The sequence below is a fragment of the Felis catus genome, chromosome F1 (assembly GCF_018350175.1).
Source record: "Felis catus isolate Fca126 chromosome F1, F.catus_Fca126_mat1.0, whole genome shotgun sequence".
Lineage (NCBI taxonomy): Eukaryota > Metazoa > Chordata > Mammalia > Carnivora > Felidae > Felis > Felis catus.
Window position 1 is genome coordinate 54,478,928 of NC_058384.1, and position 22,782 is coordinate 54,501,709.

General features: G+C 40.9%; 1 protein-coding gene and 1 long non-coding RNA gene across 10 annotated transcripts in view; both read right to left on the bottom strand.

The window, feature by feature from the left end:
* The window catches only part of ESRRG (estrogen related receptor gamma), a 628,903-nt gene that overhangs the window by 541,650 nt on the left and 64,471 nt on the right, over positions 1 to 22,782 (bottom strand). The window lies entirely within an intron of this gene.
* On the bottom strand, positions 7,390 to 20,501 carry LOC123382772. The gene is made up of 2 exons (XR_006591675.1): positions 17,374 to 20,501; positions 7,390 to 9,147 (listed from the first exon to the last, which is right to left on the bottom strand). It is a non-coding gene; the product is annotated as an uncharacterized LOC123382772 (long non-coding RNA).

Below are 22,782 nucleotides of genomic sequence, written 5' to 3' on the forward strand. Positions count from 1 at the left end.
CCGGGATTACAGAAATTAGGGGTAATTGTCTTTCCTGGATATTCATTCACACCCATATTAGCAACAGCTACAATCTCATCCCTTCACTTATACCATTACCCAGAATTCTGAACAACAACAACAACAACAAATAGCTGCCAGATTTAGATTTTACCTTTCTCTCTTCAATTTCTAGAAACGATACCAATAATATTTAAATAGCCAAAGGCAAGAAGAGGAAGAAACCAACTATGGATCCTTTGACTATCATACCCTGGATAACCCGGCTTTAAGACAAGACTTAGTCAATTCTCTTCATAAAGCAATAATCACCTCTCAGTGGAACTAGGTAGCAGACCTTAAAATGTAGAAGCCCAAGGCATTTCTTCCCCCTCCACAGGATGTCCAACAGATCCCTCTGAAATCATTTTGTCTGCTGACCACCCTCCCCCTTTTCACTACAGGGGAATCCCTTCCCAGACTGGCCTCTGTGATTGGTCTCTTGAACACTAGTCCTAACACCCTAGGCTCTCTGGCTTAGGTAACTTTTTCAACCATGGGGTCTGTCCCACAATCAGCAGGCACTCATTCTATTCATTAACTACAGGACTATCCTAGAAAGATCCATGGAATGATTCAATTCCATCTCCAAGTTCATTCTGTACAAATTAATGTGGCCCCTTCCTGGAAATCTTTAATCCACCACTTATTGCTTCTTAATATAATCCACATACTAACTATTCCAAACCCAGCCCACAGACCTCAAATCCCTATGCTGACCTCCAGCTCGTATTACACAGGAGACAAGGTGCATAAGAACTCCACATAACTTATAAAGACGTACACAATCATTGTCTATAATTGACACATAAAATTCCAGGCCATTTTCATATTTTCTGACTGGCATTTTAAAACAAAACAAAACAAAACAAAACAAAAAAACAGAACTCCAGCTCCATGGGAAAATGGACTTCCTGCTGAAAACCTCAGCAAAAACAGCCACCAGAATAATTCACTGGCACTAGGGTTATTAAAATCCCTGACAGGCATTACTTAAGATGTTGGAAAATTATTCAGGCACATGTGTACACATATATCTACCTTCTGTGTTTGTGCGTTCACACACACACACACACACACACACACACACACACTCACATTTTTAGTAAGTACTCATTAAGCTATCTGAGATATTAAAACTAATCACGGCAGTTTTCCTTTAATGTTATCCTCAGCATAAAGAGAAATGAGCCCATTGTCATTTATTTCAAAATCATTCTTTATAAAAAATAGCTAATCTCCAGAAGCACACCTGGTTTATTGAAGTGAATACAAAGATCCAGCATATAGCCTTAATGTGCTCAGCTGGGAAAATATATTTTTTAAATGAGCATTTGTTAGGGCTTTATTTGCAAATGCAAAACTATCCAAGGCACTCTTTGTGTATATACGGATTTTTCATTTCAAAAACCACATTAATATAGGAGGATTCACATCAAACACTAACAGCAACAAAGAAAATTAACCCCTGCAGGACTGGAAAAACAAAAAAAAACATAATACCAGGTTATAGGAAATTCAACACCCAGGAAACCACTGACACAACCTTAAAAGTGCATCTGGTAGACATTTTCAACATAACACTGTTCCAGCAAAACCTCTTGACTCATATATTTGGAGTCCAAGTGACTACAAAGTTGACTCAGGTATTAAAATTGGCAGAAAAGGAAGAAGTGCTAGGTTAAATATTAGAGAGAAAGATCACCCATTAACTACACTTGGGAACTTCCAAGGGAAAAATAATGACAAGTCTAGAGCTTTCCCTGATCTTCTGAGATGGCCAGTCTCCATGAGGAGGCACAAGTTTGGCCCAGTTGCCAAGGATGGGATATTGGAAGGCTTTCACAGCAAGGCCATGTGGGAAGGAGTGTGTGGCTCTTGGCCATGTTAGTCGGGTGTTTCCTAGATACGATGGCAGGTGTCATTTTTTCTTTCCATTTGATCAGGGAATGTAATACATCTTCAAAACAATTTTTACCCCACTGGTCAGAGATGTTAAAACCCAATCCTAAAAGAATCCCTTTGCCACTTTCCCTCAGAGGTACATTCTCCTATGCTGCCTTGATTCTTTTGAAAAATATAATTGTCAAACAAAAGTCTTTTGTCTGTTTGATTCTTCATTTTTTTTCTGTACTTAATGAGATTAAAATATATAGTTAGTATATATTGAGAAGTCTTCCCATTAGGGATCTAAAGAAAAATAAAATAATTCTGCTAAATGGCAAGATGAATACGCAAGAACACGTAGGCTAGCATTTCCAGTGTTGAAAATGATAATGTTTATGAAGTTTGTCGTGATCTGAAAGGGTTAAGGAATGTCTTCAATAACAGGAATTATGTCAGGAACCACTGACATCCTATGTGGTGCATTCCTTTACTAATCAAATCTAAAATTAGTGCTAACTTTTCCTACTCATATCCCAGATGGATATTAGCATAATAACTGGGAGGTTTTTTTTTAAACTTTTAGTTTTATATCTAAATAGCATCCAGTGCAGTATCTTATACAAAAGAGATGATCAATAAATAGGTTTTGAATTGACTGAATGAATCAACTTGTTGGCACTACATCAAGGAAGTCAAGCTACACAAGCACACCCACAATATGTTACTCACTCCTTGGCTTAAAACCCTTCAATGGCTCTCCATTATACCTCAATAAAGTCCAAACACCTTCTGGTTATTTAGATCCTACCTGCATTTCTAGCTTCATCACTCATCAGCATTTTTGCCAGTTTTGGGGGGAATACAGTAACCATAGAAGCATAATAGATTTTGAGAGTAAAATCTTAAGAGCAACACAAAATGGGATCAGAATGGAGATATACGACAACACTGGAAAGAGACAAAATGATTCCCTAATGATAAGATGTGCTGTAAACTGAATATATTAATATATATATAAATGAAAGCTATGTTCTTCAAAGGGGAGGTAGGGGGTGAGCCATGGAATGTGCCATGGGAGGCAAAGTAGTAATCAATGGATTTATTTATATCATGTGGGCTCATTGGTAACCCTCTGCCTACAGTGTGATGGTTGTATCAAATATCCACCATTTGGTTAATCTAATTATTGCTCTAATTTCTACTTATCCAACAACCTTACAATTATGTTTTATTTCCTTTAGAAATATTCATATTTGAGCTATAAATCTGTACACCCTGGTTATTCTCTACTTGGATGTCTCACAAAAGCTTCCTATTCAGCATGTCCAAAAGTGGTCTAGTCCCCCCCAACCAATTCTTTTTCTGTATTTTCTGTGTGTAAGTGGCACTGTCATCCATCTACACAAAATAGAAACCTTGAGATTCTCATATTGGTCAATATGCCTTATTTCAAGCACCAAGCACTATAAATCCTAACATCTAGATCTTTTTCTAATTCATTAATTTCTTTTCATCCTTATTATCATCATCCAAGTCCAAGTTCCAAATATCTCTAAGAAGACCTTATTCCTACTTTTAACAGGGCGAGTGTTTGGGAAATAGTAAATTGATGTAGTAAAGTCATAATCCTTTGCACCTACCCACTTCCACAGCAGAGCATATGGATAACTGTCCCAGTAGGAGAAGTAGATGGAAATGACCAAGAAGAAGGAACACAGTGCTTAGCTTTGAGTCTCAAAGATGATTTACAGGATGTCTGTAGATGGAAGACTCAAAAGTCAAGCCTTGGAGAGCCTAAGAAAGGGAATTCTCAATTCTATAGCAAGATCTTTGGTTGTGTACTACATTTTAGTGTTTGACTACAGGCCGAGAGAGAGAAAACAAAATGGAACCAGGGGAAAAAATCTAGCCCACCTTTCCAGCCTAGAGTGTTAGAGAAGGAAGACAATAGGCAGAGATAGCAGCAGCGCACCATGAAATATGTGTCTCGGCTCGCTTCTCTTGAGTGACGTGCTGGAGCAGGTAGACATTCAAAGAGGTTTTCTCCACTTCCTATTTAGGACCATCTTGCCTGGTGCTCCCCAACTCCCAACCTGGAATAACTCAGCAGAGTATAAGTTGAGGAAAACCTGGGTAAGTGGAGGGAAAGGCTGAGTCTAGCAACCTAGTTGCTCTCTTGTCTTTAGTGCAATATGGAAATGCAGAAGGTCCTGTGTGCTCTGTGGAGGGACATGGGCAGCCACGGATGGTGCTGACTGGGGAGGCCACAAGAAGCCAGGGCTGGGAGGTCATGGGTATCATACTGCAGTCTAGATGGAACACAGAGCCAGACTTCAGACAGTCATGATGCAGCAATGACAGAGAGCGCTCAGACGCAAATGAGGCAGTGAAGAGAACCCCAGGCCTAACCACGCTGAGATACAACAGACGGGAGTTCGTCAGGCATAGAGTTAGCAGCAAATGGAGGCAGGCCAGCAGTAACCGGGCATACAGTGAGGTACAGAGGACAGTAGTAAGAACCCAGAGACCCACCTCAAGACCCAGATGCAAATACCAGGCACTGGAAGCTCTCCCATTCCACCAGTGCCATCTTGGGGAGAAGGAGACTGGGTGGATAACTCTGAGCACTTAGCTGAAAGGGACCATTCCAAATGAAAGGAAATGACTTAAGACTGGAAGAGACTGGAGTATAAAGTACTTCTCTGCTACTAAGAATAGGAACTTACAGTGTGAGTAAATTTTCAGCCTGCAACATACACTGTCCCTCCTGCTATGTGCTCTCAACTTGTAGCCAGAAGGCTATTTTGACAATGAATATCTAATTAAACCAGACGGATTATGAAAAACCTTCCAAGGTTTTGCTCTGCCCATTGGATAGAGATCAAATCCTTAATGTGGCCAATAAGCCCTTCACAGCAGGCCCTCCTATGCTCTCTACCACTGCTTCCTGTTTCCTCTAGCTCCTCTCAGTTCACTGATCTCCAGTCACAATGGTCTTCAGAGTATCCTGAACTTGTACACCCTCAGTCCATATTATCACCTCCAAAGTCCCTCCCCAACTCCAAATCCTATTCAGCTTTTTTTTTTTTTTTTGGCCTTTCTACTTTTATTTATTTATTTATTTATTTATTTATTTATTTATTTATTTTTATAATTTTTTTTTTATAACCTATTCAGCTTTTAAGTCAGCATTTAACTATTTCGTGTTCAGGCAAGCTTTCTCTGACTAGAATTTTTATCCCTGTACCATACTAGATTACATTTTAAAAAACGAATTTCTTGACTTCAGGAATTCCCAGAGCCTTTCTATGCTGTTGTGAATCTCCGAGAAGCAGGAAGGAATGTGCACAGTTTCCTAAACTTTACTACCTGGAACACTCGTCTCCCCTCGGAGAACTAGTACCTGCAGGAAAGCATGAGGTAAAAGCGGACTCATGAGACTCACAGAACTGAGAACTGTGTCTCTTGGAAGAACAGAGAATAACTAAAGTTAGCAAGGCTTCTTGAAAGCGAGAAGAAATACTTTTCCCATGGTGGGAAAATTCCCATGTTGAATTTCTTTTGAGGAGATGAGAAAGTGGTAATACAGCAGAAGAGGAAAGCGGAAAGAGCAACTGGGGTGCCCATCAGCCCCATCAAGAAGATCCAGAGGTGCCTGCATTGGGCATTCATGATCTCTCCACTGCCCTGCACCCCATTCCAAGGCCCATAGCTTCAGTCTGTGCTCCAAGAATCTTCTCCCCCAGCCACAGGCTGCACTGGCCTTGGTTTCTATACAGGAAGACCAGCCAGTGACACTCCTGAGGAGTCTACAGTAGCTACTCGAGCAGCCAGAAAAAAAGAGGCCACCAGAAAAGGAAGGAAGCCGGAATGGGGCAGAAAGAAAAGCGGAAGCTGGTCTTCTCTGCTCCCATTTGTGAAGACGATATGCTCTGGGAAACAGGTGGCATCATTCTGGGTAAGAAAAGGTAAGTAAATCTACAAAGAACAGCAGTCATCGGAGAAAACTTCCCATCAGAAGATTTATGACATTATCCACGTGGAGCAAACTTCACTGTTAAGTTAGATGTGCTTGAACCCCATTCAAGGGGATTTAATAACTGAGATGTCAAAGAACCTTATTAGAAGGCAATCTTACCTATGTGATCCTCTGACCTGGACCCCGCGGATCAGCTACAGTGACATGCCAAGATATGTGAGCCAGGGGGGTGAAAAAGAACTTCTGGCAACACAGCTTAATAAATGGATTTTTTGGCCCAGGGAAGTTGCTGATGTAGTAAAACGAGATGTGGTCCGACAAAAATTAGGTTACACATGAGAAAGATCTTGATAAAATATAGCCCTTCCCCGGCAAAACTACGTTATTTTCTATTAGATGGGTAGACCAGATAACCTCTGCAACTTTATCATCTGAGGTCATAGGTCATTTGGGGACACCTCAATTTGAATAATAGATGGGGTCAGACATTCTACATGTGAATGATTCCTTTTCTGGACGTTGCTGGCAGGAAAGCCGGGTATCTCCTGCTTGAAAGAAACTCACAGAGAAGCACACAGTTGTGGATCCGTTGAAGAAACGGCAACCTCCATAAACCAACACTCTCCGAAAAGCATTATGGTTAGAAAAGCACGGGCTTTAGGGCAGAAGGAGGCGGCCCAGGCTATGCATCACCCAAACGGAGACGTGAATCAATTAGTCACATCTCCTCTGCTCCGTTATCTACTGCCTTTTCCTCAACATGCTTGTTTATAAATGATCCCAGCAAATGAGACCCCACTGAAGTCGCTAAGCTAATAATCAGAAAATCTGGGGATAGTTACAGCCTACCTCACTGTGTCACTAGGACTTGAGTGCCTGCGTCCCCTATTAAAAGACCTTTCTAGGGCTCCAAATCATAAAAATAGTGCCATTTAAAATGACTGCTCTGGTCAAGGAACATTGCTTTGGCCATCAGGTTATAAGTAGCCAGGTGTGGGGAAGAATCAGTGAACAGAACAGGCTCCAAGGCAGAAAGAGACATTTTCTTAAGGTGTGCATAGAGGCTGACAAAGGGGAAAAATGAAATTATGGAAGAAAGGTTTTGTGAGAGACTTTTCTCCTCCTTATTTCACATCCAGGATCTAAGACCACGCACTGGCCAAGAAGCTGAAGTCAGCGGTTTCATGTCCTCAGGTGGTTCTGAGACAAGAGAGAAAAGAGTGGATGATGGGGGCCTGAGGGGGGGTGGGTAAGACAGGGTCATTTGATAACTCTTGGCTTGAACCTATGAGGGTTTCCCTTCAGGTATTATCCTGAAGAAAGCTCCGGGCAACCTTATGCTGATTCTTTACTTGTCACTTCTCAAAGGTGAATCAGTTCACGCTTACAACGGCTGACTCTGTGCTAACTGTTCAAGTTCACATGCACCTTCTAATTATAAGGAACAGGCTTCTTAGGCTTCTCCAGGCAAAAGCGGAGAGGAAGCCAACATTATTTTTGCTGTTACTGCAACATCCAACTAATTTTCCATCTGTTAGAGCCTCAAATTAAAAGGGCAATGATTATGAGTGAACACATGCCCACCGGCATGGCCATCCTCTACTTATGTGACTGAGACAGTCACTGTGCCATTTTCTGGATTGAGGGGACAGAGAAAAGAGCCATACAGGATAGGACTTGACCTGAGAGACAAGAGAGCTGGCTTATGTACTGACCATGCTTTTAAGCAGCTAAGTGGCACTCTGCAAAAGCAACTTAACTCATCAGGAGGCCTATTTCCCGTTGACAAAATGCTCAAAAGTTTCATGACTATAACAATGGCAAGAGCAGGGAAAGCATTTTGAATAAAATACCCCGTTAGAATCATTTCAAGGTGTACGGGAAGACACACTAAGAATGTAAAATGGAAATATACCTTGGATATTGAGATTAGACTTTAAAAACTATAAAGAAAGTGTTCATGCAATGTTTGAGGAAGTGTCACAGGATGAATTGGGATGATTCAAAACAGACCGAATTTAAGATGAGGTACAGAAAGTAATCTGCACATATTTGAAGGCACATTGGGGAACCCTGAAGGGGATGCTGGGGCAAGTTTCATAGTGACTGAACGCATCAACATCAAGGGAACCTCCATCTGTAAATTCTTCCAAATGAATTCCTTGTCGCAACATGAGTAATAACCATACGTCACATACATGTTACAATGTTACTGTGTCACCCACACCTTTCCAAAGTGATCAAAGAGAGATCTGTGTGCTCAACCAGGTATTTAATAATGGCATTGACAAAATATCCAAGAGTCCTTCAAACAAACCATAAGCTCTCCTTGACTTGGATCATTTCCAGACTCCTAAGGAGGGTTACTGATGGTCAATGACCAAATAAGCACTCGGAGGAAAGGACAGTTGGTTATAGGGGTGGGGCGAAATGAGGACCATGATCTGATTGCCTGTGATAGTTGACAACAACAGGGCATTCCTTAAATGGTTTCTCAGAGGCATTTTGGGGCAGTTGGTTAAGGAATCCTATGTCTTCCAGCCAGAATCCATGGGCTAATCACCCTTAATCACTAAGAGGGCTCTTGCATATTATGGGAATTTTGATGAAAATAAATAGGCCACCTGGAGATGGACATGGCGAACAAGAGATCCCTTTCTTTCATCTTTCTTCGCTCATTCTTCCTTAATCAGAGCAAAATTACATGTCTCAAAGCAGTTGCCAAAAAAAAAAAAAAAAAAAAACTCACAACGCTGTAGAAAAATCGTGCAATTCTCGTTCCAGTCATTAGACCTCTACAGAATTATTCAAGAATATTAAAACAAAGCTTTTATATGTGTCCCCCAAATTATTTCTTTTGTTCCAAACAATCTGAGTGACAGGATAAATAAGTTAATGGTCTCGTTCCTAAAATATGGTGGTGGTTTTTGTTCTGTTCTGTCACTCTGATAGTATAGAAGAGTCTTTTTGTGATCTTCCAAGAGCTACCAAAGGGCTGGTTACAGTCATGGTAATTACCATCAGAGATTGGGGCCACGTGGTAAGGAGGGGTTGGCACATTTTCCAGGAGTAAGGGCATTTGGAAACCCCATGGAGGGTCCCCATGGCACAAAGGCTCTTGTGTATGGTACTGCTTTACGAGAAAGGCTCAGCCGATTCCTCAGCAGCTGTGAAGTTGTCAGCCGTGGCATTCTTTACAAAGCTGGGTGGCTGCTCACTGCTGACATGTTCAGTTTTGAGCTCTGAAAAAAAAAAAAACCTCACTGGAATGTTGAGCTAGGCAAAGATAGCAGATGCCCAAAATGAAAAGGCCCATCATACATCAGGTGCTTAGGAACCTTCTGGAAACTATTGAAAAAACATGAGTACTTTTTCTACTAAGTTTGCACTTAGCCATTTCAGGTGCTTTTCATCCAAATCCCTCAACTTCCCTCTCCTGAACCTTGACAGCCAGACTAGAGACGATCCAATAGGCTATCGATCATATTCTCTTCTAAAGGTCACACTGGGAGAAGCATAAATGCCAGACAAACCGCACGCCTCTCTCAGGAAGATGCACATTTCATTTGCTTTCCTATTTAATCTCCTACAGGTTTTCAGCAAGACATGCAAATATCTTGGAAATGACCATGTTAGGTTTGATCCCATACTTGTGATCATTTTCTGAGGCGTTTTCAGTTTGGAGCTCTAATCAAAAGAAAGGACCAAATGCAAGTGGCAATCATCCTAGACTCCAGTCTAAACAAAGCCGACAACTTGACAACATGTTTTGGTATCTTCTAATGGAAGAAAGACAGTGTCCCTCTGAGAGTGTGGCAACACCAATTCCTAGGACTAGATCTTGCCACAACAGTGTCCATTTAGGTGGTAATGACCTGAACAAAGCTAAATGTATGGCTCCTGTGGTTATTAGAAGGGTGCCTGGCAATAAAATACTATGCCTTAGCAAATAAAGAGACATAGAAGGTGAAGAAAGGTCAGAGAAAAAAACAGATGAGGAATCAATGTCAAAAGAGGTCACTTTATGAGCTTCAAAGGGAGCTACAGTCATTGATTATAATATCACTGAAACAACACGGGCCCTATGAGATCTGAAATTACATTTCCAGTCTAAATTTATAGAACTTACTACAGACTCTGGTTGTGATTGTAGCACATTAATGGAAGCCTACCAAGTAAGCATGATTTAGATGGGCACAGGCAGAGGTGAATTCAGTTCTTCCTGGGTTTGTATAACGAGGTGCATGATCAAGAAAGCTTTGGAATAGGTTTCTTCTTTAATTTCAGAGACATTGCTAGTGATAGCCGGGGCCAGAATTCTCTTTCAAGAACACAAATTGGATTATGGCACTCCCTTGCATACAAACCACCTATAGCCCTTTTCTGCATGCAGGATAAAGTAGAGAATCCATAGATAATATGTAACCTCCTTCTTGTTTTCATTTTCTTTAATGTTTATTTATTCTTGAGACAGAGAGAGAGAGAGAGAGAGAGAGAGAGAGAGAGAGAGAGAGAGAGAGAGAGAGAGAGATGTAAGCAGGGGAGGAACAGAAAGAAAGAGGGAGACATAGAACCCAAAGCAGGCTCCAGGCTCTGAGCTCTCAGCCCAGAGTTCAGTGAGGGGCTCAAACCTGCAAACCGCGAGATCATGACCTGAAGTGAAGTCAGACACTTAGCCAACTGGGCCATCCAAGCACCCCTATAAGCCCCTTCTTATGAGACCACCACAGCATCCTTTTCTGACTTCATCTGGTACTCCAACCACACCAAAATTCTCTGTTTTCTGAAGCCAACATACTCTTCCCTCCATCCAGGCCTTCATACAATTGCTTTCTGGCTGAAATGCCCTCTCTACCCTGGTAAGTTATCCCTATTCTCTTTCCCCATTTCTTCACCATGGCAGATCCTGAGATCAGCAAACCTCATTTCCTTTCCTTTCTGGGTACACAGCTATACCACCTTTCTCATTTTCCCTTGCTGTCAAATAGTTTTACATGACTGAACTCTGGCCAGTGGTAGGTGGGTAAAAATGATGCATGTATGACCTCACTGGCCCCTAAAATCCTCCCTTTGGATACTCTATGACCTGTCCCTTCCAGTGCTTCAGACTCCGAGGCCCTTGGGGATGGCCCTGGGTCCAGGGCCTTATGTGGACCAGAGCACCCAACTGACCCCACCCTCCACTCTAAGTCAGACATAGCAAAAACGAGAAGTAATGTAAGGCATCAAGATGTTTAGGATGTTTGTTTCAGCAGGTAGTCTACTTTGACCAATGCACTCCACCAGATATTATTAACCGCATTTTATCTTTTGTTATTGTGGTTATTTTTATGGGTTGCCATACGTTGATGTTTGGAAGACATCTAGATATAAATAGAAACTCATGTTTATTGAAGGAAAGAAAAGGTGGACTTACAGCTAAACAAAAACTAAAACTATGCAAAACCTTTTTCCATCTCCGAGCTGACTAGCTAAGCTGGCTAGAACATGGTGCCACTGAAATTGTGTTCATGGCTTACACCGTACTGGAAATAGTTGGCTTATACAGAGGAAGGCCTTTCTGGAGAGCCAGGCTGTGTTCCTTTTCCTGGGCTGCTGTTTTTCAGATGCGTGCCACTAATCATGCACCTGCTTAAAGGACCACAAAGGGAGAGAATTACAGAAACACGTGAGCAGCAATGGCAGCACAGTTTTTCAATCCTTTCAACGCTATAAAAATAGAATGACTAGACGACAAAACCCGAAACTCATGGACAACATTTAAAACAAAACGGGGGACAAAATTTCCTCATGAATCCCAAACCAGTTGACTGGGCAAACCACCAGTAGCCACAAATCATACGTGGAATCAGCATCTGGATGGGAAGGAGAAGGAAATAATGGAGTGGCATCTCATGGACCTAAAAACAGAAGAACGCTAAAGTAGCCAACAGTACTCACTGAAAAGTTCATAGGGCCAATTTGAAACAACAGCTGTAACCAGGAGGGGGTTTTGTCCTTTTTAACTCCTAAGTGCAAGGGGCCCATGCTAAGTAGGACTGAACAAAACAGAACAGTTTGGTTCTTACAAACTGTCAAGTCACCAGGGTTCCCTTCCAGAGGGAGCTCCCACGAATGAGAAATTTCTGTAACTGGCATTAAACTTGAGGAGTATGGAAAAAAGACCTGAAAGAAAGAGAAAGTTTAGATCAAAGTGGCGATGGGGAGAGAAGCCAGAAAAAAAATCTACCATATTTTTGTACACTACATTACACACACACACACACACACACACACACACACACACACGGAAAGCTCTGTTTTCTGAACTCTACACTTCATTCTAAAAGGTCAGGAAAATTAATTTCACATAAAAATGAACAATGGAAAAGTATCAAGGTCAAATGCCGTACAAAGTTATTATAATTACAAAAAAGAATACAGAGCAGGAAAACATCCCTAGAGACAACAAAAGCATGCTGGAAAGACATTCACATAAAACAGATCAAAACTATAACCTATTACTTGAAAAGAAGCATAAGACATTAAGAAATGATACAAAATATAAAAGAACACTACAGTCAGATTACAAGAACTTGTGAAAATGGTGATAGAACTCAGAAAAGAATTAGAAATAAAAGGGAAAAAAAAACTTTCATAAATGTCAACTAAACTGGGAACAAATAAACACAACAAATAATACCCTAATAAATATTAAAGATAAAAAGGTTTGAAAAAGAGACAAATAGTAAGATTAACAAAGAAATTGAGCATATGGATAAAAAAAGATTCTGAAGAAGTCTAAGCAAGGAAATATAACAAACACTTACAACTAGAATTCAAGAAAATTTCCTGGAATATTAAAAAAGAACTTGAAAAGACACTGAATATTTATACCATGTACCTGACAATACTGATCCCCTAAAGAAACCAATACTGAAACACATTCTAATAAAACCCTTTGGGTACATGACTTACACTGTAAAGAAAATTAAATTATCAATAAATTTTCTAAAGCAATGCTTTAGGCCAGAAGAAAATTAAGCTGCCTATTTGACATACTAAAGGAAAGAAAATAATTTTATATCCAGCAAAACTGACCTGCAAGTGTAAAGGGTTCAAACAAATTGTTATGGATATAGGCCAGAACTACAAGAATATTGTTCCTTTCTGAAGAACACTGCTAAAGAATGAACTTAGGCAATCAAAACAATTAGAGAGACCACCAACATAAAGACTGGTGGTGAATATTAAAATATATAGTTGCCTGTGGAATTAAGATTAAAAGTGCGCTAAAAGGTAGACAGCAGAGTATCTAATGGCTATATGCTCTGACGAGGTACATACAGCACAACTATTTTAAAATGAGGAAAGGATTGATGGGTGGAACTGTATGCAAAATACAGTTTTAATGTTTTCAGTAACTGCATTGGTACTAGTATTAGCATTGCTCTCCTGAGACTAGCGTGTGACTAATATGGTATAAAACAAGTGGTATCTATGAAATATTCTAATTCTCTTATCCCCTGTGTCCTTGTGAATGAAGATTCATGGGAAAGGAAGGATCTATAAATGCAATGTGCAAGAGGTCAAATAAAACTCTGTGATCTCAAATTTGAATTGGAATATCAGTATGAACTCCTAAGTTCATAAGATATTTAATATAATTTTTTATTTAATGTTTATTTATTTTGAGAGAGAGAGAGACAGAGTGAGAGCAGGGGGAGGAGCAGAGAGGGAGAGGGAGACACAGAATCCAAAGCAGGTTCCAGGCTCTGAGTTGTCAGCAGAGCCCAACACAAGGCTTGAACTCACAAGCCTTGGGATCATGACCTGAGCCAAGTTGGATGCTCAACCGACAGAGCCACCCAGGTGCTCCCATAAGATATTTAATAAAATAAATTCATAAAAATATAGATATGTCTACCTAGCTATATTTTTGATGTGTTTATTTGATAAATAGGTAGGTAGGTAGGCAGGAATATAGGCAGGTAGATAGGTAGATAGATACACAGATAGATCCCAATTTTGTCCTCTACAAAAGGTTAGAAAACAATGACCAATGCAGCAGCAATGAGCATCCCTAGCACCCAGTCTATAGTCTTGGGATAACATTTCTTACCCAAAGAAACTATAGCTTCTTGGAGAAATGGCTGATTCCAGATCTAGGACAGGAAATATACAAGATGAACCTGGAACTTCCTATACATCAGATAGCAGGGAAGTTATCAGAGGCTGTTAAGGCAATGACAGAAGGACTCAAGCTGCAACTTGTAAAGGTCCTCCCTGGCTAAAGTGGGACAATTTGAGCTTCAATAATGATCGCTGCCTTGCCTACCATCACCTACACTCTTGCCAAAGGAATCAAACTTGAGTGTGACCCAGTCTCTGGATCCAGCTGCCAATTTGCAAGAAACCCAGCAGGGTGGGGGGGCGGGGGCGCAGGTGCAGTGTTGGCAGAGGAATGTGTTAAAGTGCACTATGAGTATGTAGTCAGTAAAACTTAGGCTCAGGGAAAGTCTACTGGTCAAATGGCCCAGGTTCCCAGATAAATCGTAAGGAAACAAAAGGGATTAAGGAGGAACTTACAAAGTAAAAGAGATTTACAGGGCATATCCTTTTTATTTATTTATTTATTTTAATGGACAAGACTAAACTGTAGCATTTGGGGATGCACACTGGGTGATGAGTGTATTTCTAAAAATACAATGAAGTGATTATTATAATAGGATGACTATTACTTATGGGAGTTACAAAAGGCTGTGATTGGGTGAGGCTTATGGGTGGCAAAACTTGAGTTCTTGTCCTGGCTACCATACAATACACGCACAATTTTCATATATATATACACACACATTTATGTACACAACATTTTGTACAACATATATATAATATGTAAATATGTGACACATGAGGACACTCATTTGATTCATATAGTTTTTCTGCTTGTGTTCTATTTGCAATAAAAATATATATATTTTTAAAAACAGACTGCGTTTCTCACTGACATCCAATCTCCTGCTGAGAAGACTTCGCAAAACACATGGTTGAAGTGGAAAAGAATGCTAGGAAATGATGATTGAGGTCATATTGTGAAGGTCAACAAAAGTCTTTGCAGAGTTATATTTAATTTAGGAAGATAATGTAGATCTACTTAAAGGTTTTTATGAGTCCAGTGATTTCGCCTTTCCTCTGAACTTCTTAATGTCTCCATCATTTACTTGATTCTCAGATTTGTATAATGAAGCTGAGAGAGCTAAGGGAACACGATGCAAGATAAACCCTGGCAATAACTCTGTGGTCTTAGTGGGTGAAGGGGGATGAACCAGTGCCCTTATCATGATGGAGCCACCCTAATCCTGTTTACTGGGATTTAATAGAAACCTGCTCATTGTGTTCCATACATTAAATAAGCTTATCCAGACCCCTTGCTTTTCCAAGCATCTACATTGCTCTCTCGTGCTCAGAGAATATGCCAGGACTCACGAGACAAGAGTCAACTTTGAGTTACACAATCAACACCAGATAGACAGACACGAGGGAATAAATGCCTTTGAGTATGCCTGACTCATCAAAACAAATGTACAGGTATCTTTCTGAGACTATAAAGAAGATATCCCTTAGAAATGATTATTTTATACCCATTATTCTATTTTAAAATACATCAGACTTTCACGAATAGGCTATAATATTTAGTATGCTAAATATTTTCAGTGACCATAAAAGAATAATCATAGAGATTTTGTAGATGTGTTCTTTTTTTCCCCAAAAGGTCTCCAGTTCCTCCACTCCAAATTATCCATCCAACGGGATTTTCAGGAGGTAATAATGTGTAAAATTCTCCTCGTTCAAGACTAAGACAAAAAGGAAGCTCTTAAAATTGCCAGTGTCACAGTTAGGATAAAATGGGCTGCCAATCACCAGAGCATAATTCGGCCCCATATTAGAAAAGCACTACTTCTCAGTTCTTTCAGAAAAAGGTGAAATATTAAATCACAAATAAAGAACAAAAAAGAGGTGAAATAAAGCAAAGTAGCTAAGTGCATGGAAGTAAGTACCAAATGTAACAGACAGGAGTAAAACAAACCTCCCACGAGCCATCTTTCCCAGGACTGCTTTCATGCTTCTAATTCAGAGGAAATAAATGGGCTCATCCCACCCTTAAATATGGAATAAAAAGACGGTTACACTGGACTGCAGAAGAGGCTAGGCCAAATTCACAGAGGTTTTATTAAAAACAGGAAAAGGTCAAGTCCTCTTCCCCCAAAGGAATGTCCAGGGCTTGTCAGAATTATTACTCCAAGATAGTTTCTTTATTAAATTCACTGTGCAGAAATAGAAAGACAAGGCCGGGGAGAACTAGAAAGACACAGGAAGTCTTACTTTAGTCTAGCCACAAACTAAATTTAATGCAAGATACAAGGAATCAGCATCCTCTTTACTGAATCTACAAACTAGATATATTTTAAAACCTAGAGTAAATCCTTAATGAACTAAGAAATGATGTCATTAAATAATCCTTGCGCTTTCCCCCCCAAAAAATTAGAAATGATATGCCAGGTATAACATTGGCAGCAACCTCACTGCTAACCAAGGGCATGAAACAGCCGTCTACGCTTTAACCCATGTTTGCTTCTAGTTAAAATCAAGTGTTAGTTAATGAATTAGTTTGAGCGAATTTATAGATTGAGGGCAGCCCAGCCCTGCCTTGTTTAGCAAACATTTTCAACATGGGCAGTCACGGGGAAATCTCAAGCCCAAGTTAAGTGCCAACTTAAAATGGATTCCCGAGACACCCCTGGCGTGTGAATTAATTCTATTTGTATTAATATTTGGAATGTCACGCAGGAAGCCGCAACTGGTTTTGCGTGACGCTCTGGCACTCTCTCCACGGCATTTTTATCATGAAAATGACCATGTTCTGAAAGCTGTGGCATACTGTGTGAGAGACTTTACAAGGCTGAAAGGATGAAAAGCTGAAAATTTCTCCCCTGGTCTCTGCCTATTAAACACCCTAGCTTCTCAACAGCAGGCTACATTTTGGTGTCAAAGAACAGGGCACTGTATTCAATTTCAGTGCAGTGAGGGGTTTGAGTAATCCTGTCTCTTTACATTTCATATCACACCCACTTGCAGAAAAGTCAGCTGATCGGCTGCTCCAAAATAATGCCCACCTCTCAGGGACGTGGACACAAAAATACTCCTTGTAAGTAGGTAAAAAACAAACCAACAACAACAAAAAAAAAAAACCAAAGTGACACCTGGCAGAGAAAATCTGTTCTCAAGAGCTACAGTCAAAGGGGAGTGTCCAAGACTGAAGTGCTTCTCTTTGGAACGCTGCAAACCAGTGCTCTTGTTTTTGTGATAACAGCAACGAGGCCGGTTCGGATCGGCAGAAACGGGGAAGAGACAAATACCTCCCTTCAGCCTACAGTTTCAAATGTTTCCTAACAGCAAACACTTTCACGGTTTCGAAATGAAAACATCACCTGATTTGGGTTGCGTTTCTTTCCCTTCCAAGCTTCTGGCGGAGAGGTCAGTTGACTAACGTGGCTCCAGAGAGAAGAAAGAACATAGACACAAGGCTCATGGTTCCCTAATCAACCCCCCGGCCAGTCAAAAAGGAACTAGTATGTACTCAGGTGACCGGCTTCTCTTCTCCCTCAGCTGAGAGCCAACAGCGGGATCCGTCCTGGGCAAATATCTGCTGTGGGCTTTGGGGTTTTACATATTGTCACCCCTCCTCTCCTCCTCCTTCTTTAATGGGTTCTAGAAAAAGCACAGGAGATTGCAGTTTCAGCAGACAGGGAAAAGAGGGTTGATATGCTTTACATAGTTATTTTTATATTTAATCCAAGAGCAAGAGAGGCCTAAGCAACCCAGCTGACTCTAAAAAGCATTTTAGGAAGTTGGCAACCGAACAAGCCACCTCCTGCTATCTCCTACTGTGAAGTAACTGTATCCGGGGTATAGACATGTTCATCAAAGATATCAATAGCACAGATAATTAAGTTAGCGCAGCAAACTATCCGCAGGCTTTGAAGTGTGGATACAGTTGGTGTGCTAACCTTTCCCTCACCTGATAAGCTAAGCCTACAATCCCCTCACACGTGTTAACAATCTTGTGACCTTTGGTCCCTTCTCATTATCACATTATTTAGGTTACCCAACCATGTGGGGCCTACCATAAGAAGGACTGCTTATAAGCTGGGAGAGTTAATAGGCTCAAAGACGGACTCCACCGGGATGAGAAGAACCTGCAAGTAGAGAGCCTAGAATTCTCTAGATGTGGCTATAACGCACCAGGAAGGAAAGCGCATCACGGAGCGGGAAAGGTTGTTGGCTAACCCAGCGCTCCTCAAATTCTGAAGGGTGTGAGAGTCACGAGGTGTTTCTAAAAATACGAGTTCCTGGATCCCACCCTCTAGAGACTCTTACTCAAACCATTGGGCTACAGGCATGGAATCTGCATTCTAATGAGTCCAGAGATGATTCTAGTTTGTAGCCCCTGCACTACTTTTTTTTTTTTTTTTTTTTTTTTTTTTACAAAACTAAGCACAATCAACTCTCCAGGAGCGAAGCACAACTACTCTCCGGTAGTATAGCCAGTAGTATTATCCCAGAAACCAAAAAACTCTTTATCCATGAAAGTTGGGGCTTTGCATATTTCACATCACTTGATCTTGTTTGTATATGTAAGATATGTTTCATTTTACAGTCATGGAAACTGAGCAGTGTTAACTAATCTGCTCCAAGGGCACAAGTTAATAAGTGGCAAAGCCAGGGGCAGAACCCAAATCTGTGGCTACCAAATGGAATCACAGACCATCACAGGGAGAAGTCACAAAGGAGCTATAGTCCCTCCTGATGTGGGTATAATTTACCTGCCTTTCAGGCCTTTCCTCCACAGAAGACCAGAGTGGGTGGGCCCAGGAGCTCAAGAAAGGGCTAAAGCTAACACATGCAAAATATCAGAAGTTCCCCCAAGGCATGAGCATTCTTTGTAGATTTTACTGGAACTTGATGGACAAAACAACCTATAGGAATTGCATATAGGAATCAGCCTTTAGATGCAGAGAAGGCTGCTATGAAAAAAAAATGAACGATGACTATCTTTTGAAACAGAAGATAAGGAATATGTGAGCTGGGTCTCTTTCTAGCCTACTCTGTACCCCAGTTATGCCGGTCTTTGCACAGACCCCTCCAAACTTGAATGGATCCTTACTACACTCATTTTGGGTTTTCAGTGAGGAAGAGAAAGAGGCAAAACGGTGAAGAGGGCAAGATATAAAAGAAAACAAGGACCAGAGTACCAACTTTCCTCAACCCCACTCCCAGGCGTGGGGATTCCATAATTCCTTGACAGAAAGGCCTTTTACAGTAAGAAAAAGGCAGATGTGTTTCAACTGCTACTGGGAAGGTAACTAGCCTAGGATATCCATTAGTGGCCCATAAATCCTGCTGCTCAGAATGCTGATGTATTTCTAGTGATTTGTGATGTTTTTCTTTCCGGGTTTTGATGGCAACTGAGGTTGAACACAATAGACCAGTTTGGCAAAGGTAAGATGCCTCAGCTATGACAAACTTAACTCTCTGGACTCAAAACCCTCAGTAGGTGTGAGGCAGCAAATCTAGCTCAATGCCAATTCCCACAAGAAACCCCCTCTGGGAACATGACCTTCACTGTGGCACTTCCAAGGAAAATTCCATTGTTAAATGTGCTCTAGGAGAATCTCCCAAGAGGCTTGCTTAGAGAAATGTTACCCATTATTCTTTCAAACATGAGGTTTTAGTGGATTAAACCCACTCCGATGGTAAAAGTTTAAAAGGAGAGTCTTATATCCCTTGAAAACCCTGGCAATGAGGCTCGGGGGACAAACAACTTAGAAGGTAACGGCCATAGGTGTGAGCAACCCCTTCGTATTTCCAAGGTTGAGCTGCGATTGGTACTCACGCTCTGTCGTTTGCACGCAAGCTACAGACCAGCTCGGTCAAGAACGGCGAGCGGAGGGGAAAACACAGCCAGGCATGGGACCGGGTGCAAAACTGGCAAGCGGAGAGTTACAAAACCTTTTTTCTTTTTCTCCCTCTAGAAGCAAATATAAGCCTGCTTTATGATGGCAATCCTAGTTTCCCAGAGAAGCACTTTTGCAATAATAGCACCATAGAATAAAAGCTTGAGCAACCAGGGGCATTTAGAAAAATAAAGCCTTCCTTTTTCCAAATACATTGTGGTCAGTGCTGCCAATGCCTTGTTCCTTATGCTCCCTGCCAGGAGTTCACCTTAGTCCTCCAGACTCGAGTATTTAAAGTGTCCGAGTACTGAAAGGCACAGTCACGGTACCTCTTCAACAGAGTTTCTTTGAAGATTAACTGAATTACTGTATGGACAGACACTGTGGACAATGTCTGGTACATAGTAAGCTCTCTATAAGCCAAGGCTCTTAATATTATTGGATCAGTGGTTGTCATATGTAGCTCAATTAGCCACAACACATATATCACACCCCAAATATTTTGTAAAGCAAATATGTGACATGTTTGTGTTTTTCATCTTTATTCTATATCCCATAGGGAAACTTCTAATTAAAAAAAAAATCAGCCATTTAAAAAATATGAAAATAGGGGATGCCTGGGTGGCTCAGTCGGTTGAGCGTCCGACCTCAGCTCAGGTCATGATCTCACGGTTAGTGGGCTGGAGCCCCACATCGGGCTCTGTGCTGGCAGCTCAGAGCCCGGAGCCTGCTTCGGATTCTGTGTCTCCCTCTGTCTCTCTGCCCCTCCCCCTGCTCGTGTGCTTGCTCTCTATCAAAAAGTAAATAAATATTTTTTAAAAGATTTTAAAAATCTGAAAATAGTTAAGCTACCTACTTTCTCCTTTACCTTTTAAACTTTGGAAGAATCTAGAACAAGGCTTCTCAACACTATTCTCCATTTTTGTTATGGAGAGGGGGGTTGCCCTATGCGTTGTATGTTCAGCAGCATCCCTGGTCTCTACTCAATACACTGCCCATAGCACCTTCTTCCCAGTTGTAATAACCAAAAATGTCCTCTATCATTGCCAAATGTCCTTTGGGTGGGGGCAAAATTGCCCTTAGTGGAAAACCACTGGTCTAGCATTTTGAAACAGATGAGTAAACTACAGATAAAAGTTCTGTAGAATATGCCTCAAACATAAGATGCTGTGCCCCTGCCGAGGACTTCACGTATGCCACAAATAGCACGGTACCAACGGTGTAGCATGACCCACAGCCTGACAGGGACAGTGAGATGCTAAGCACTAACAAGCTATGGTGAGCAAAACAGTCCAAACTTCTTCACATATGCAAACTCAACATTTAATTTTCTGCAAGATTACCCACAATAATTACAAAGTTTCTATAATGCAGCCTCAAAAGCTTGGAACTAGGAGATCCATAAGAATTGATCTTTTATCTTTTACCTTTGCTGTGTCCTGGGTCTGTGTAACATAGCAAATGAATGTAGGCAATATTTTCCTCTAATTTCTAGGAGTAGTAAAGTGAAACTTTACTAAAATTAAAATGATTATTAAGTAATCCAATGGAGAGAAAGACAGAGTAAACCTCCAGCGTACAAACAACACTGAGACAGACGAAGACCCACTGTGCTTTTAAGTATGCATCTTTTAACAGAACATATTTGTTGCCTATTCGATGACTAATAGTTTGACATTCTAAAAGTAATGTTGAAATATTAGCTGGTAGCTGCTTCTCGTTAATGATGGCTTGAGGGCAAAAAGCTGACATGTCTATGACACTGGTTTGTCCGCTCTGCCAGTCACATACAGTACTTTTGAAGCATTAGCAATAGCTTGAATGGACTTCCTACCGGGAATCTGTGGTCAAATGCTGACTAATGCCAGATCAACTTGAAGATTTCAGAGCCATTATCAAATACCTAATTTCTCTGTCATAGTCTTAGAATTAAGCCAAGCCAAGAAGTTCACCTTACTACTCGCAGCTGTATTAGGATCTTATTTACTTGATATGAATAAAATAGAACTCTATGAGAAAGAGCACACATTAATTTCACCTTCTAATATCCATGTGACTTATAAGGTTCCCTTCCAAAGGAAAAAAAAATGACACTCATATTTTAAGTATCAGACCAACCCAATTTTCTTGTAAGGGCGTGAATCACTCTGAAGAAGGAATGTTGCACCGTCCACCCTCATAGCCATTTAGGTTTTTTGAGATGATGTTACGGACGAGGATTACTCTTCTACTACACAGTAAAATGGGTGGGACTACAGGGAAACATGAAAGCTAAGTTTCATGTACAAGGTCATTTGTCTCTTACTTAGAGCTGCCTCAATTCATTCTTCTGAGAAGCAGAGTATATTTCCACTCTACTGCCTGACCTAAGAAAGAGAGGCAAGCCTGACGACTGGGTAGAGAGAGGTATTCTGCATTCTGGTATGAGCCTCCGGGGGGCAATTCTCCTTTCCCTCATTTCTCAGTGGAGGACAGAATCAGATATTTGCACCATTGTTAGCCATAGATACCACACTCAACACAAAACGAGACACTGCAAGTATTTCTTCTAACATTCTCAGGGTGTTCTTCCCCTTCCTAACTTTCTTTACACTCATCTTTAGTCCCACCCTGCACCATCCCTCTCACAAGACTGGAATCTCTGAGAGGTGGAATCAGTCCAGATATGGATGTCAGAAGGCTCAGTTTCTAGTCTTCTCTCTTTCTACCAAACTGTTACCCTGAACAAGCCACTTAATCTCGCTAAGTTAACTCAGCTGTAAAAGGCAGATGATAATTTGTGACTTCATAAACTTTCACTGCACAAATATCATGTATTATTAGAAGAAGTACTTAAATGTAGAGAAATCGTGGAAGGGAGTCATTTTGCATGTGATTTCAGTG